The sequence below is a fragment of the Oryctolagus cuniculus genome, chromosome 18 (genome assembly GCF_051225735.1).
Source record: "Oryctolagus cuniculus isolate XC-2025 breed Fujian yellow rabbit chromosome 18, ASM5122573v1, whole genome shotgun sequence".
Taxonomy (NCBI): Eukaryota; Metazoa; Chordata; class Mammalia; order Lagomorpha; family Leporidae; genus Oryctolagus; species Oryctolagus cuniculus.
In genome coordinates, this window is record NC_142884.1 from 64,084,358 (window position 1) to 64,099,700 (window position 15,343).

Here is a 15,343-nt window from a genome sequence, read left to right on the forward strand (position 1 = left end):
TGTTGGGACTGCCAGCGAGCTGTGGTACTAACCGACATCATGCTATTTCCTGGTGGAAGATGAGAACTTAGAAAACCTTCATCATCGCTTGTTCTGCGATGGTCAGATTTTCTCCCTAATCAACTCCTCCTACCACCTGAGCCTTCAGAATCCATGCTGCTGGAAGCTACACGAAGAACCAGCCCCTGACCTTGAGAGTTTTCACCTTTGTTGCAGTGACCAGGCTGAAGGTGGTGAATTTACCCAGGTCAAACGGCAAGTGGCAACACCTTAGAAATGGCGAGGAAAAGAATCTGTTCCCCGAGGCATAACCTAAGAGAATCGGACCACTTTTCTAATAGTAACCTTGAACTGTTAATTTAGTGTTTCCTCCCAGGAACTCTGCAGAGGAAGTTCGGCTTTAGCCGGAGCTTCTAATTAACTCCAAAGTTCCTACCACATCAGCAAACACGTAAAGACCACCCCAGAGCTGCTCTCTCACCTGGCAGAAGCCAAAGAACTGATGGAGGTGCGAACTGCACCGTAGGAAATCCCTTTTTCGCTTTGGGAAATGGTTGCTGTATTTCCCTCAGGTTGATTATTTTGGAGGCCAATAATCTTACAGCTGAGAAAATACTATTTATGGTATTCAGAATTAAAATGGTCCTATTAATTTATTAAGCTTCCAGTTTATGTCAGGCCCTGTGCTGGGTGCTGGGAACACAGACATAAGAGGCATAAAAGGCAGGGTTTCCGCCTCTGAGTGTCTCAAGGTCAAACTGGAAAACGTGGTCCTTGTGAAAGGGGGGCACAGAGGGTACAGGCATGGGGATTGTGGCAGCACATGACCCAGGGTGGGACAGTAGGGGGGAGAGGACGTGGGTTCTTGCTGGAACAGGATCTCTAAGGTGGAGGAGGAATGGACTAAATGAGACAAGTCAAGTTGAACATTCCTAGTCAAGTTGAGACATGAGAGTAGTGGACATTCCATGACCCAGGGCCCAGAGTGAGGAAGGAAGACTTTTGAGAGAGAAGGCTGGGGAGGGGAGAGGCCTGGATCCAAGATTTAGAGGATTATAAAGGAGGATAAGACTGAGATAAAATCCTAGAGGAAGTAGCCAGGAGCAGAGGAAGAATAGAATAATGTCAGAGATGATAGGGGGCCAGCGCCGTGGCTCACTTGGTTAATCCTCTGCCTGCGGTGCCGGCATCCCATATGGGCGCTGGGTTCTAGTCCCAGTTGCTCCTCTTCCAGTCCAGCTCTCTGCTGTGGTCTGGGAGTGCAGTGGAGGATGGCCCAGGTGCTTGGGCCCTGCACCCGCATGGGAGACCAGGAGAAGCACCTGGCTCCTGGCTTTGGATCAGCGCAGCTCCGGCTACAGCCATTTCGGGGGTGAACCATCAGAAGGAAGACCTTTTTCTTTTTCTTTCTTTCCTTTTTTTTTTTTTTTTGTTTGTTTGTTTGACAGAGTGGACAGTGTGAGAGAGACAGAAAGGTCTTCCTTTTGCCGTTGTTTCACCCTCCAATGGCCACCACGCGTACGGCGCGCTGCGACCGGCGCACCGCACTGATCCGGAGCCAGGAGCCAGGTGCTTCTCCTGGTCTCCCATGAGGGTGCAGGGCCCAAGCACTTGGGCCATCCTCCACTGCACTCCCAGGCCACAGCAGAGAGCTGGCCTGGAAGAGGGGCAACTGGGACAGAATCTGGCGCCCCGACCAGGACTAGAACCCGGTGTGCCGGCGCCGCAAGGCGGAGGATTAGCCTAGTGAGACACGGCGCCGGCCAGGAAGACCTTTTTCTCTGTCTCTCTCTCACTGCCTATAACTCTATCTATCAAATAAAAAAAAAAAAAAGAGATGATGGGGAAAAGAGTTTCATGGAAGACGGAGTGGTCAAGGAAACCCACCGATGCAGGGCAGGAAAGCACAGTGTCCATGGCCATTAATGACCTGGAGCAGTTCCAGCAGAACTGCAAAGGGGGGGTGAAGAGGCAAGTGTAGACCAGCTTGTGGGCACACTTGACTTTGAAGGGTAGGAGGGCAACAGGAGCAAATAGGCTCTGGGGAAGTAAGGGGGGATTCTGTCATTGCCAAGTGGAAATGAACCAGCTTTTAACTGATGGCAGGACACACACAGACAGGTTTCCCAGTTCCGCGTGACTGCAAATTTCAAGGTAAAAACCTCAGGGTGAGGGAGCTAGAGGGCCCTAGAGAGGATCAAGGATCAAGTAAGCCTTGGGTCAGGGATTCCAAAGAGGGATTTTATGAGAACCTGTGGAGGAGGTCAACATGGCATCAGATTAAGACCCCTGTGACCTGCCTCTCTCTCTCACTGGTTTTCAACCTGAGACAGGTTCTCTTGCAGAGCTGGAGTGTGCTCATTACGAAATAAGCCAAATACCCTGCACCTCCCCCGTGTCGCCGGTTGCAGTGAGAATTAAACGGGATAACAGGTGTGATGAGCACCTTGGAAACTGGGAGGCCTTATCCATCTGTGAGATCTACTAGGCCTTCTCTCTGCCCTGGCCATTAACAGAGTTGCCTCTTTCTGTTGAAGCTGTTTCAGGCACCGTGACAGACTTTATTCCAAAGTCCTGGCACAATCTTTCTCTTCTACAGATGGTTTTTCTCTTACCCAGTGGAGATGATGAGTTCTGTAGATACACAAGAAGAAAAACTTTAAAAAATCAAGCTGAGAAGAGTTAAAAGAGCACTAATCACTAACCATTTTAAAAATAGATGGAGGAGCCATAGCCAGTTAGCCATAGCTTACAATGCTGAGCAATGGTTTGTGCCCTGGCTGCTCCGATTCCTATCCAGCTCCCTGCTAAGGCACTAGGGAAAGCAGTGGAAGATGGCCCAAGTACGTGGGCTCCTGGACCAACACGGGAGACCCAGATGAAACTCCAGGCTCCTGGCTTCAGCTGGCACAGCTCTGGTCATTGTGCCATTTGGGGAGTGAACCGCAGAAGGAAGATCTCTCTCTCTCTCTCTCTCTCTCTCTCTCTCCCCCTCTCCCCCTCTCCCCCTCTCCCCCTCTCCCCCTCTCCCCCTCTCCCCCTCTCCCCCTCTCTCTGTAAATCTGCCTTTTGAATAAATAAGGTGAATGTAAAACAAAAAGATAAAAGGGATTAAACTAGGTGGAGATGTGCATGAACAGAACAGGCATGAGGCAGGCATGAGGCACAGCAGGTTGTCCCTCTGCTTGGGATGCCCACATCTCGTCTCACAGACTCTGGGTTCAGTTCCTGGCTCCACTCTGCATTCCCACTTCCTGCTAATGTGCACCCTGGAAGGCAGCAATGGCGGCTCAAGTACGTGGTCCCTAACACCCACAGGGGAGACCCAAGTTGAGTTCCTGACTCCTGGCTTTGACCTGGCCCAGCCCTGTTGTGGCATTTGTGGCAGGGGACAGAGGAAAATACCCTTCACCCCCTTTCTTCCTTTCAAATAAACAATTAGCAAACACACTGGTTTTTAGCTGTTTAATCTTTCCAGTGGTGACCCTAAGGGAGATAAGCTTGGTTGACTTGTCTCCTGCAGAGAAAGACGACAGTCCACCATGCCTGCTACGATGGCGCGGCCGTAGGGCAAGCAGGCCACAAGGATCCCCATTTCCTTCCTCCCCTTATGGCAATGCATTAGTCCTTTCCTGCCGGTCCAGTAAAACACACACTTCCAGCTGTTTGTTATGCTATTGCTAGTGTCAGTATTTTTCTAATTAATACAAAATAAAATAAAATAAAACACGTGTGCTAGGTATTTTAGACTAAAACTAAGATTGCAAACTGACAGATGCTATGGGTCAAAGCCATCTTTCCAAACGTCTTATGTAAATCATAGATTTTTTTTTTTAAAGTGATATATTTTACGTTTAAACATACCAGCTTCTACCACCTCTTGGAACATGACGAGATCAAGCAGCTCGGGCAGGGCTTTTGTTGGCCACATCGCAGGTGGCCAGAGCTGAGAGCCTGTGTTCTCCAGTTCATCCCAAGCGCAGCACCCCAGCAGTGCCCACCGCTCCTGGGAACTTCAGAATGACCCACCCCTGATTGAAATCCAAAACCATTAATGTACAATGGAAGGGAAGGGATTGTTCCTAAGGATGGGGGGGTTAAAATAAGGGAAAAGGAAGTAAACTTTGCCCAGCCCAGATATTTGGAGTGGGGAGGCTGAGTCTCAGCTCATATATAGGGTCTTGCTGCTTCAGCTTGAAGCTCTACAGACATAAACATCAACTGTTTCCTTATGTGCTTCCTTCGTAGGACAGCGATTAAAATACAAAGAGCACTGCCTTCAGGAAAGCCCTAACACATAGCCCAGAAGAAAAACTGTATGACTTCAAAAGCTAATGCGATTACCCCAAAGATTCCCGAATGCTCTTATCCTCATACACGCAGCAAACTTTGGTAACCTGGGCCTGGAGGGAAAGACATCTGGTGGACCACACTTCCCTTTCTAGAGTTAGGAAGGTAGAGCTCATTCCAGGCTTGTTAATGCTGCCATCCTGATCACAGCCGGTCTGTGCCCGTGGAGGAAGAAACAGTGCCAAGCAGGGCAGCCTTTGGCCCTCATCAAGTGGGCTGTTGTCTGTGGGATTTCCTGTTCTCCAGCCCCAGAGCAGAGAGCAGCCCCTGCTCCCCACCCCCTACCCGGCTTTGGCCGTCAGGAGGCTTAAAGAGGATCGTTTGTTGTCATTACAGCCCCTTGAAGCCCTTCCTTCCCTTCTCATTAATGAATTTCCAGTCTTTCATCCAAAAACAAAAACAAAAAAACAAACACAAAAGAGGACCTGACAGAGGACATAGTTAAGTGGCTGGCGCGCATGGCTGGGCCGGGTTTAGAGAGAGGAGCCGGCCATTTACTGATTGCAAGCAAGGAGGGGTTGGCGTCCTTGGTTAGTATGCTAATTTCATCTCCTGCATTTAACATTCAGGTCAGGTTTGTGCAGGCCCTCCAGAGCGGCAGAGTCCAGGGATGGGTAGCTGTCTGCCTTGCAGCACTGAACACTCGCTGCATGAATTACATCAGTGCCCAAACACTCAGTGTGTGCCGACTTCACCCTCCCTCCCACAGAGACCACAGACACGGAGCTACACACAGGCACACACGCTGTGCATAGGATGCCACCGCACGCACATGCAAACGCTGCAGACACGGTCTCTGTGCATCCACAAGACAGGCAACGTGAGGTGACTGAGTCCTCCACCACTGGCTCGGTTGGTTCCTCCTCCCGTGCGCCTCCAAGGCTCGCTGTCGCAGGATGTTTCTCCTGCGCGGGACCTTTGGACTGCACTGGGGAGTCAAAAATAAGCAAGCGACATGAAGAGAAAAAGCCCCTTCGAAGGAGGATGTCTTCTCTCTTGCAGTCCCAGAAATCCTGTAAAAGCCCAACTCCACTCATGTAAGAGAGAAGCGTAGATGTCAGCGAACACCCAGAAAGGAGGAAAAGCCCACTTGTTTCATTCCTGGGGGTCCCCACTTTGTCATGTGTGTTGGCAACCTTGTATAAGAGAGTCCCATGCATGGCTAGCTTTGGACGCACCTTCAAGCCACACAGCTGGGTGACAACAGAAGCGAAGTCCCCAGCTAGCTCCCACATGGCGGTCCCAATGGCAGCGGCCGTCGCCTGGCGCGTTCTCCGGAAGCCCGGCCAAGGGAAAGCTGGATTTCCTCAACCTCCTTTCCTGGCATCTCTCGGTGACATTGCAGCAGCTTCCTGGAGGCATAACCAGCAGCTCCTACTATCAGAAGGCACATGGGGGGGTTGCTGCGAATGAACCGAAGCGATTTTGAGCAAGCAGAAGGTTCCAATTAAAAGAGAAGGACAGGTTGGTTTTTTGTTGCTGTTGTTGTTCGTTTGGGTTGGTTTGATTTGGGGTTTATTTTTCCTCCGAGTTTGACAGAACCATATAGGCTGGCATGCTCTGCTTCCTTCTCTGCACACGCTGGTGCTCCCAAGTCCAGTCCTCTCTACCCTCACAATATCCCACATCTGCCGTCAGGAACACCGGGCAACCCGGTCGGAGCCTCCCACCAGAGCGACGGGTGTTTCCTCTAAGCTTCGGACTTGATATGCCGCGATTTTTTTTTTTTTGGCTCTGGTCCAAGATGTTTTCCTGTCATCATCTCACCGTCTTTTCCAGTAATCCCTTTTTTAAACATTGCCAACAATTAGTCGGTTTATCTACACCAGCACCAGCACCGCCCGCCCCCATCGCCACGCAGGCACACTCCACTGAGCCCCATCACTGCCTGGTTCTGCCTTGAAGTATAAGAAATTACAGCTTCTCATTAGCTGGCGAGCACGTTGGGAACGGCTTTGTGTTTACTCACTTAGTAAGTGACGCTGGCTTTCTCACGATTTCTCCGGCCGCGTGCCATCAGAGAGCAGCGAGCTGTTCCCGCGAACCCAACGACCGCATCTCCTCCGCCAGGCTCTGCCTCGCTGCCGCTGCTTCCCTCCTTGCCTGTCAGCGAGCCAAGGAATCCCCCCCAAAGCTCTTACATGGGAGATACCACAACCGTGAGTCCCTCGCACAGCAGGTGCACCGCATTGTACACGCAGCGACGTGGGGGCTTCCTCCAGCATCTACAGCACCTGGCACCAGGTGTCCGGTCCGGGCTTCGTTCCTTTCTCGCTGTTGCTCCCTCTTGCTCTCGCACCCCGAGCCGTGCCTTCTCTCCTCTTTCTCTCCTCCTTGCCGTGTTGCCGACAGACAGCCGCAGAGCCAGCCCGAGCTGGGTCCCTTCTCGCTTTCTGTTATTTTTCCCCCTGCAGCAGACTTTGGCTGCAAGCTGGATCGCCAAAGACACACGACTCACTCACAATGAATAATCAATACGGATATTGATCCGGGGAAAATGTTTGTAAATTCCTGAAAGAGAATCAGGAGCAGGGGGCAGGGAGGCTCGTGTGGGCCGACGCTGCGGGGCTCGGGGGCGGCAGGAAGCAGAACCGCCTCTGGGTCCCCGAGTCCGGCTGGCTCCGCGGTGACGGGTGCGGGAATGCGAGCGAACGAGGGTGTGCGCGGTGAGGAGGGGGCTCTGCTCTCGTTTCTCTACAGCTGCTTTCCCCGAAGAATCAGGAGCCAAGTGGTGGGGAGCCCCCGCCAGCGCCATGTCTTGGCTGCGGGCCAGCACTGTTTTGTTTTCATTATCACACGCTACTTGGCAATTTGCATAAATACAGGGTTATTTTTTATCGTGTCGCCCAAAAGATAGAAGGAGAAAAAAAAAATGGAAGTCTTTGTTGTGTGAACGAGGGGCTCACTGCCTACTCATCGGAGCTAAGGATTTCCCACCAAGGCAGTGCTTTGGAGCGTGAGGACCGGGCTCCAGGAGACACCCGGGCAGGGACGTGGTCATCGCACTGAGAAGGGAACACAGCAGAGACCCAGAGTGGGATTTACCGAGACCTGCAGGGCACTCCGCTTGGTGAAGCCAAGTATCAGGGACCCACTTCCCTCTGGGGAGGAGCGGAGACTTGGACAAGCCAGGTAGCCACCTGGAGCCCCAGCGTCCAACCCCTGTCCTGGTAAGAACCGTTACACCCTCTCAGCCGTCCTTGATGGAAAAGGCAGGCGGGACGGTGAACCCCGGCTTGCTTCATCAACCCGGGTCCAAACACGGAGCGAGTGGGAACAGGTGGATCCTTCCCTGGAGGCTGCCACAACCCGACGGTTTGCCCACAAGCGAGAGGCTCTGCACCTCTCTTTATCCCCTCGCCTTTCCCCACAGCTGCGGGCGCCCTGCCCAGCCCTCTGACATGTGCCTGCCCTAGTGTGCTCCCCTCACAGGGAGCCTGCAGCTTCCGCCTCACTCTGAGCTCCAGGAACGTGGGCGCAGGGTGTGCACAGCTGAATGGCAAGCCGTGGGTGGCTGTCTGCTGCACGCTCCTTCTGGATGTGGAGGTGAAGCCTCTGCCCCCCACCCCAGGGTGGGGGCATGCTCCTGCGTCTCGGGGAGTGGCTCCGCATTTTCAAAACACCTTCCAGTCCTCTCCAGCCATGGGATGGTGGCCCCTGCCACGCCTTGACACCCATTCTCTCCATCTCTGCTTGTGAAGCTTGGTCATAGAACTGGGACCGTTCTACCTTTTCTCTCATTGCCCTGTCTCTCTCCTGGCCTGGTGACACAGCGATGTGTCACCTTTGAGATAGCCATCTGCAGCAAGACCTCCTCATGAGGAGTCCATTGCAACACCCCTATCCTGAAAGGAGCTGTCTGGTTATCAGCCTGCAGCAGGGGCAGGAGCACTGACTTTTCCCTTCCCTTTCTGGCTTCTGGTTGGCCCCCACGATGCAATTAGCACAGGAATTTATATCACACAGGCCTCTGTGTGTCACAGCTGCTCAAACCCGCGCATCAACCCGCCGATCGTCCGTCCTCCTGTGACACGGATAAATCACAGCACCAGGCCTCCCTGAGTGGGTCTACCTGTGAAGGTACACAGGAATATCGCGGTTCAAGGAGACGCCAAAGAGAGTGGCTCCTGAGTATCAGCAGCGGGGGTGCCTGAGGATGCCCAAGGAAGTGGCTCTCCTCCTCCAGCCCTGCAAACGCACGCAGTTCTAGTGGGTGTCAAAGAGGTGGCCAGAGTTGAGCGTCATGGTGGATTCAGAAGCGGCCTGATCATGGCACACTGTGTACTTTTTTCTGATCCCCGAGATGTTTATTGCAAAACTGTGGCACTTTTAGAAACTGACTTATTTCCTGCCTCCAGCAAGTATATTCCTCCAAAATAGTGAAATTATTTTTAAAAGCTCCATGAGGAGAAATTCCATTATCTTCATTGGTATTCCATTTCAGTTGGGTTCAGTCTTGGTATTCTTGTACCCTTGCATCTATCTACACCTTCATTCCAAATTTATCCTTGCATTCATCAATCTCTAGCATCTCTCCACTCATCTGGCTATATCCATTTATATATAAACTCTTCATTCTGCTTCCCATCTATTCAACCATGTGCATCTCGCTATCCATTTTCTAACCATGTATTGATCTATGAATATCTTTCTATTATCTGTCATCTACTTGTCTATCCATTTGTGTCTCTATTAATTCACTCGTCTGTATTAGCCATCTGGTTTTCTATCTATTCATGTATCTAGCCATTCAATCATCTATCATTTGCTTATCATTTACCATTCTCTTTGTACTGTGTGCCTTGTATTAGCTATGATCTTAACGCAATCCCAGATTCACATTCTCAATCATTTTTAAGGTAAATGAGGTCCGATTTCCAAATGAACTCTAAAAATACTACATGCTTAGTTGTCTGGCTTCTAGGTCAATGAAAGCAATGTCAGTAAAATCACATGATTTTGGGTAAGTTAAAAACTACAATGTAGGGGGCCAGCGCCGTGGCTCACTTGGTTAATCCTCCGCCTGTGGCACCGGCATCCCATATGGGCACCGGATTCTAGTCCCGGTTGCTCCTCTTCCAGTCCAGCTCTCTGCTGTGGCCCAGGAGGGCAGTGGAGGATGGCCCAAGTGCTTGGGCCCTGCACCCGCATGAGCAACCAGGAGGAAGCACCTGGCTCCTGGCTTTGGATCGGCACAGCGCCGGCCATGGCAACCATTTGGGGAGTGAACCAACGGAAGGAAGACCTTTCTCTCTGTCTCTCTCTCTCACTGTCTATAACTCTACCTGTCAAAAAAAAAAAAAAAAAAAAAAAACCACTACAATGTAAATACCTTATTTGTAAAGATTTATTTATTTATTCAAAAGGCAGAATAACAGAGAGAGGGAGGCACAGACAGAGACAGAGAGGTTTCTCGCTCCCCAGCCAGGGCTGGGCCGGACTGAAGCCAGGATCAAGAACTCAATCCGGGTCTCCCATGTGGGTGGCAGGGGCCCAAGCACTTGGGGCATCCTCCACCACTTTCCCAGGTGCATTAGCAGGGAGCTGGATCAGAATGGAGCAGCTGGGGCTCAAAGTGGTGCCGATATGGGATGCTGACACTGCAGGCAGCGGCACACGCCAACCCCAGGTACATATTTTATATTGGGTTTCTATTTTCCTTGCTCATAGAAGTGTGGAATTCAACTCCCTTTTAAACCATGACTTTGGAAGAGAGGAATTTCAGGTAATGTCTAAATATAAATCTCATTGAATCTGTTGTATTACAAATGGTAGCACGTCATGCAAAGTGGTCCCATTCAACCCGAGTTGACTTGAGATTACTTTCATCATCAAGTAAACCAAGTAGCAAAGCCTAAAATGATTAGGCAGCTGTACATGTTTGGATTCCTCCTGTGTCCAGGTTGGGCAAAGAGTAGCAATTTGAGTACTAAAAATAGATTTGTTTTCCTCATTACTTTTATTTGAAATATTTTCCAGCCTGGCCAAGTTCAACAGCTCTCAGCATGGCCCCAAGTTCTTTAGCTCTAAGGGAAATGGGTCAAGCAAAACATTACTGAGCTGAGAATAAATGTAAACGAGCAAATCTCATTTCTGTCCAGGACCAGAGCCCCTGTCTGTCGCTCTGAGTGGGGCAGGGTGAGGAGCTTGGACTGGTTTCCTCTCTTTCCAGAGAGTCCCAGCAACCTGAGCAGAACGCTCACTGAGGAGCGGATCCAGTCGTCGCCGCCATGCTGGCTGGCTCTTCTTGCTTTGCAACCAGCACTGTCAGCTAAGCATCTGCGTTTACTGGTTTGTTTGTTTTAACTGAACATGACAGGATTGAGGAGGAGAGCATGGCCGTTCTGGAGTTGAAATCTCCAAAGAGCAGGCAAGGACCCACACCATGCGGTCCTCCAAACACACAAGGACACAAAACTCACCCGGCTCCTTTTCTCCTGATCTCTCTGTTCACTCCATCACTGCGGTTCTCTGGATGCCGTCGTGGTCAGAAACCAGATGCTGTGACCTCAGCTCCCGTGGTGCGGCCGCTTGTCCTGCCAAGCAGGGCTGACCTCCACACCCAGGACAGAGGACCCACAGCCTTTTTAGGGGCCCAGGAAAGTATTTTGACTTCCTTTGGGATCATTTGAAGAGTAAGCCTTTAAGTCAAAGAAAACGCTGTAGCATAATAGTCCCGTTATTACTAATGTCAGTGTTCATCTTTAGATCAATACAGTTTTAAAACATAAGCTTTAGTTGTTCTTAGGGAAGCAGAGGCCCTTGTCAGCAAAAGTGTGCAGGGTCGTGAAAGCCATGGATACAGTGGTTCTGGGGTTAACCAAATACCTATAACTCGGTGGTCACACGCAAAGAGCGTGGTAGTTGGAGCTCTGTTCTGAAACGGGAGCGCCTAGGTCTGTGTCCTGACACAGGGCAAGAAGCTGGGTGGGACACAGAGTGCACTGTGTGAGTCCCAGCTCCACTCCTGATTCCAGGTTTCTGCTACTGCACACCCTGCGGGGGAGGCAGCAGGTGACGGCTCAGGTAGTGGAGTTTCCACTCCCTGTGTAGGAGCTCTGGATTGAGGGCCCTTCTCTTAGCTCCAGCCTGGCCCAGCCTCGGCCACTGCAGGCATTTGGGAAGTGAACCAGTGGGTGAGATCGCTCTCTCTCTCTCTCTCTCTCTCTCTCCTCCTCCTCCTCAAATAAGAATTTTGAAATAAATAACAGATTCGGAGATTTGATCCTTCCCTAACCTAAAACCATCCTGCAGAAATCGTATTAAGAGCCACAGGTTTAAAAGAATATTGTCAAAACTTTCTCTCTCCTTTTCTCTCTTTACTTTATTATCTCCTCATTTTTTTTGTCATTTAACTCCAATTATGAGATGCTAAGTGCTTTTGGAAATTTCATTGTTAATATCTTCTTACAGTGCTATTAACGTAAATCAAGTTTAATAGTGTCCCAGCAAGTGTAAAAGCAATCAAAAATTCAGTACTCACGAATCATTCTGTAATTTCAGCATAAAATGTTAATAGAAATAATACCTAATACCATAAAATATCAGTAAATTCAACTTTAAATATACGTGATGAATTACTTCACTATCCTATAGCATTTGTGGAATACTCTGGCACAAGGTGCTTAATTGGCCAAGCTGTACCTCTGTCACGCTCAGATCGCCAGAAGCGCCCGCCTCGGCTGCACCCCTACCGGCCGCTCCCAGCAGAATAAACAGTGCTCTGTAACGTTCCTTCACTGGAAACACGCTCAGCTGTTCCCAGTAAGGAAAAGTGACTCAGGAGCAAAGCGGAAGTCCAGTCTACATGAAGGACGTTGGATGCAGGTGAACAAGGATGCGTGCTCAATGCTGAGAGCGCTGATTAGTAGCCGTGAGACACTGTGTTCTGCCGGGAAGGCTGAGGCTGAGACCCAGGCTCTGTCGTCGGCGAGCTCCCTGCTTACGAAACAGGCCATGACAAGACACACGCGGCTGCTGTTGCAGGTGGTGTGCAGACAGCGGCTCCGTGTGCTGGTGATGGGAGCCACAGATGGACCGTCGTTGGCCAGCTGATTTTAAAGTTGAGTAGAGGAGAGGCACTTTTGTTTAAAGCAGCATGTGCTTTAGGTATGGTACTCGAAACTCCCTTGTCACCGAGTGGTCTGTGTGGGGTGGCATGCCGTCTCTGGGCGAGGAACACCACCATGTTGGGTGTGTGTGGTTTCCGGTTTCAGCTTCTTTGAAGTAAAAAGAAAATTTAAGGGAACTGGGAGGCCACCGGAGTGCAGAATCCTTCAGCCACAGTTGGCCTGCCGGTACAACAGTTTTTGGTAACCCGCCTGCATGTGTTCACAAAGTTAGTTCAGATGTCGTGGAAACAATGCGTGGTCCCCATCAGTGCTCAGTTGATGTTTATATAATGAAGCCATCAACTGGTTAAAGGATGAACTTCCCTGGAGAGGTTGGGGTGAAACACAACTGATCCTTAGCAGGACATCGCTCAGTCGGTGGGGCCAAGGCTGCGGAGGGGCCGAGGCTGTAGGTTATTATCGGGGATCCCCCTGGCATGCTGTCAGCCTCACACGGTCGGATTTCCACAGGGAATAGGTCACTCATTAGCGACGGGGATGTTGCTCAAGGAGCCCAGAAACAAGTAACACAATGTTGGGTCAACTAGAAGTCACATAAGCCATTGTGCTTGTGCTGCGATCTTACTAGCAGAGCATGCTGTTAGTGGGTCCTGACATCAGGGAGGCAACTTGGGGTCTTGAGTACCCCTAACTGAGTAGCTTGCTGTGGATCTGACCTCCAGCCATTGGCACTCATTCAGATATTTTAAGGGGTGGTTGTTTGGTACGGCACTTAGAATGCCTGCACCCCCTTTTGGAATGTCTGGGTTTAAGTCCTGGCTCCACGTCCAACTTCAGCTTCCTGCGAATGTGTACCTGGGAAGTAGCAGGTTTGGGCTGAAGTTCTTAGGTCTCTTTCCCCTGCGAGGGAGACTGGGTTGAGTTCTTGGCTGTGACCTAGCCCAGCTTTGACTGTTGCAGGTGTTTAGAGAGTGAACCACTGGATGATAGCTCTCAGTTCCTGTTTGTGATTCTCATTTCTCTCTCTCTCTCTCCCCCCCGCCCTTTGTCACCCCTTTCCCCTCTTCTCTATTCCTCTGTATATCTTTCAACCAAATAGAATAAATACAAATTTTTAAAAGTCTTTTCAACCCTGGCTTCATTTAAAACTTGTAAAGCTGTTCAGAGAAACAGTCATCGAATGTCTCCCCTTTGTAGTGGAGTCAATACAATCTGTGCTTGCCAAAAAAGGCCTTCCTGGTATCAGGACTCCCTCACGTATGCGATGTAGGTTCATGGATTTGTGAAAAGCAATGTTTGGAAGTACACTAACAACTTTTTAAATTTCATTATTTTTGCATATATAAAAATATATAACCAGCACAGAATTGCATGATTTCATGCATATTATCTCTTAGGATGAGGCTAAGTCTATTTAAATAAAATTGGGGGGGGGCAGTGCTGTGGTATAGTGCATAAAGTCACTGCCTGCAGTGCCGGCATCCCATATGGATGCCGGTTTGAGTCCCGGCTGCTCCTCTTCCGATCCAGCTCTCTGCTATGGCCTGGGAAAGCAGTGGAAGATGGCCCAAGTCCTAGGGGCCCTGCACCCACATGGGGGATCCAGAAAAGACTCCTGGCTCCTGGCTTTGGATCATTCCAGCTCCAGCTGCTGTGGCCATTTGGGGAGTGAACCAGCAGATGGAAGATATCTCTCTCTCCTTTCTCTCTCTCTCTCTCTCTCTGCCTCTCTGTAACTCTGGCTTTCAAATAAATAAATCTTGTTTTAATTTAAATTTATTTAAAAAATAAATACATAAAATCAGGAGTCCATGGAAAGAAAAATAGGAGATCCCAATGAGGGTGGTACAGGATTGGCAAAAAAATCATGAAAGTGAGCATCTAATGATTGATGTTCAGGAAAACCAGCTTAGACTTGAAGAGATTGCTCTAAATTACAGTATTCGACAATTCAGCTACCTCCACCCTTCAAATTTTTTTCAAAGATTTATTTTACTTATTTGAAAGGTAGAATGATAGGACGAGACAGGTAGGATGAGACACGTGTGAAATGACAGAGAGAAAAAGAGTTTCCATCTGCTGGTTCCCTCCCCAAATGGTCACAAAAAGCCAGAGCTGGGCCAGGCTGACCCAGGGGCTCCATCTGAGTCTCCCACGGGAAGTGGTTGCAGGGGCCCAAGCACTTGGGCCATCTTCTACTGCTTTCCCAGGCACATTAGCAGGGAGCTGGATCAGAAGTGGAGCAGCCAGGACTTGAACCAGTGCCATTTGGGATGCCGGCACTGCAGGCAGCAGAACTCACTGTACCACAGTCAGAAAAGCCTAGAAGGTAGCCTGTGGCTGTGTGAAGCAAGTCACCTTTTGCCTCTGGGCCGGTATCTACCACACCCCTGTTATCTTTGTCCATCTGGTTGAAACATTCAGGCTTCCACCCGCAGGCCTTAGTTCTACAAGAACAACTGAGAAACAGGATGTGTGGAGTGGCCTTTCATCAGCCTGTGTACAGCGGGGTTCCTGTCCCATGTTTCTGCAGAATCCCGTGCGTCTCTAAGGGCCACACAGAGAAACGGGACGCCCAGCACTCAGCAGCAGCCCTTGAAGTTGACTGCCTTGCTCAGGGGAGCTCAGCTCATCCTCTCTCCATGGCTCTGTCCTCAGAACGTCCCCTGTCAAGTGCACAGGTGCCATCCCAGGGAAGTGCTCCTCAGGGCATAGCTGCTTTGAACAGGAAAAATCTCTGACTACTCTGTATGCATGTTATACAGCTAAATCTTTTTCTTTTAAATATAGTTTATTAGCCGGCGCCGTGGCTCACTAGGCTAATCCTCCGCCTAGCGGCGCCGGCACACCGGGTTCTAGTCCCGGTCGGGGCGCCGGATTCTGTCCCGGTTGCCCCTCTTCCAGGCCAGCTCTCTGCTGTG

At 50.3% G+C, this 15,343-nt stretch overlaps 1 long non-coding RNA gene across 1 annotated transcript in view; it reads left to right on the plus strand.

Moving 5' to 3' along the window:
- LOC138846800 (uncharacterized) overlaps window positions 1-13,532 on the plus strand; it is a 773,267-nt gene extending 759,735 nt beyond the window's left edge. Inside the window, exon 8 of the long non-coding RNA XR_016225367.1 lies at window positions 4,249-13,532. This is a non-coding gene — a long non-coding RNA (uncharacterized LOC138846800). The remainder of the gene's footprint in view (window positions 1-4,248) is intronic.
- Window positions 13,533-15,343: the final 1,811 nt, after the last annotated feature.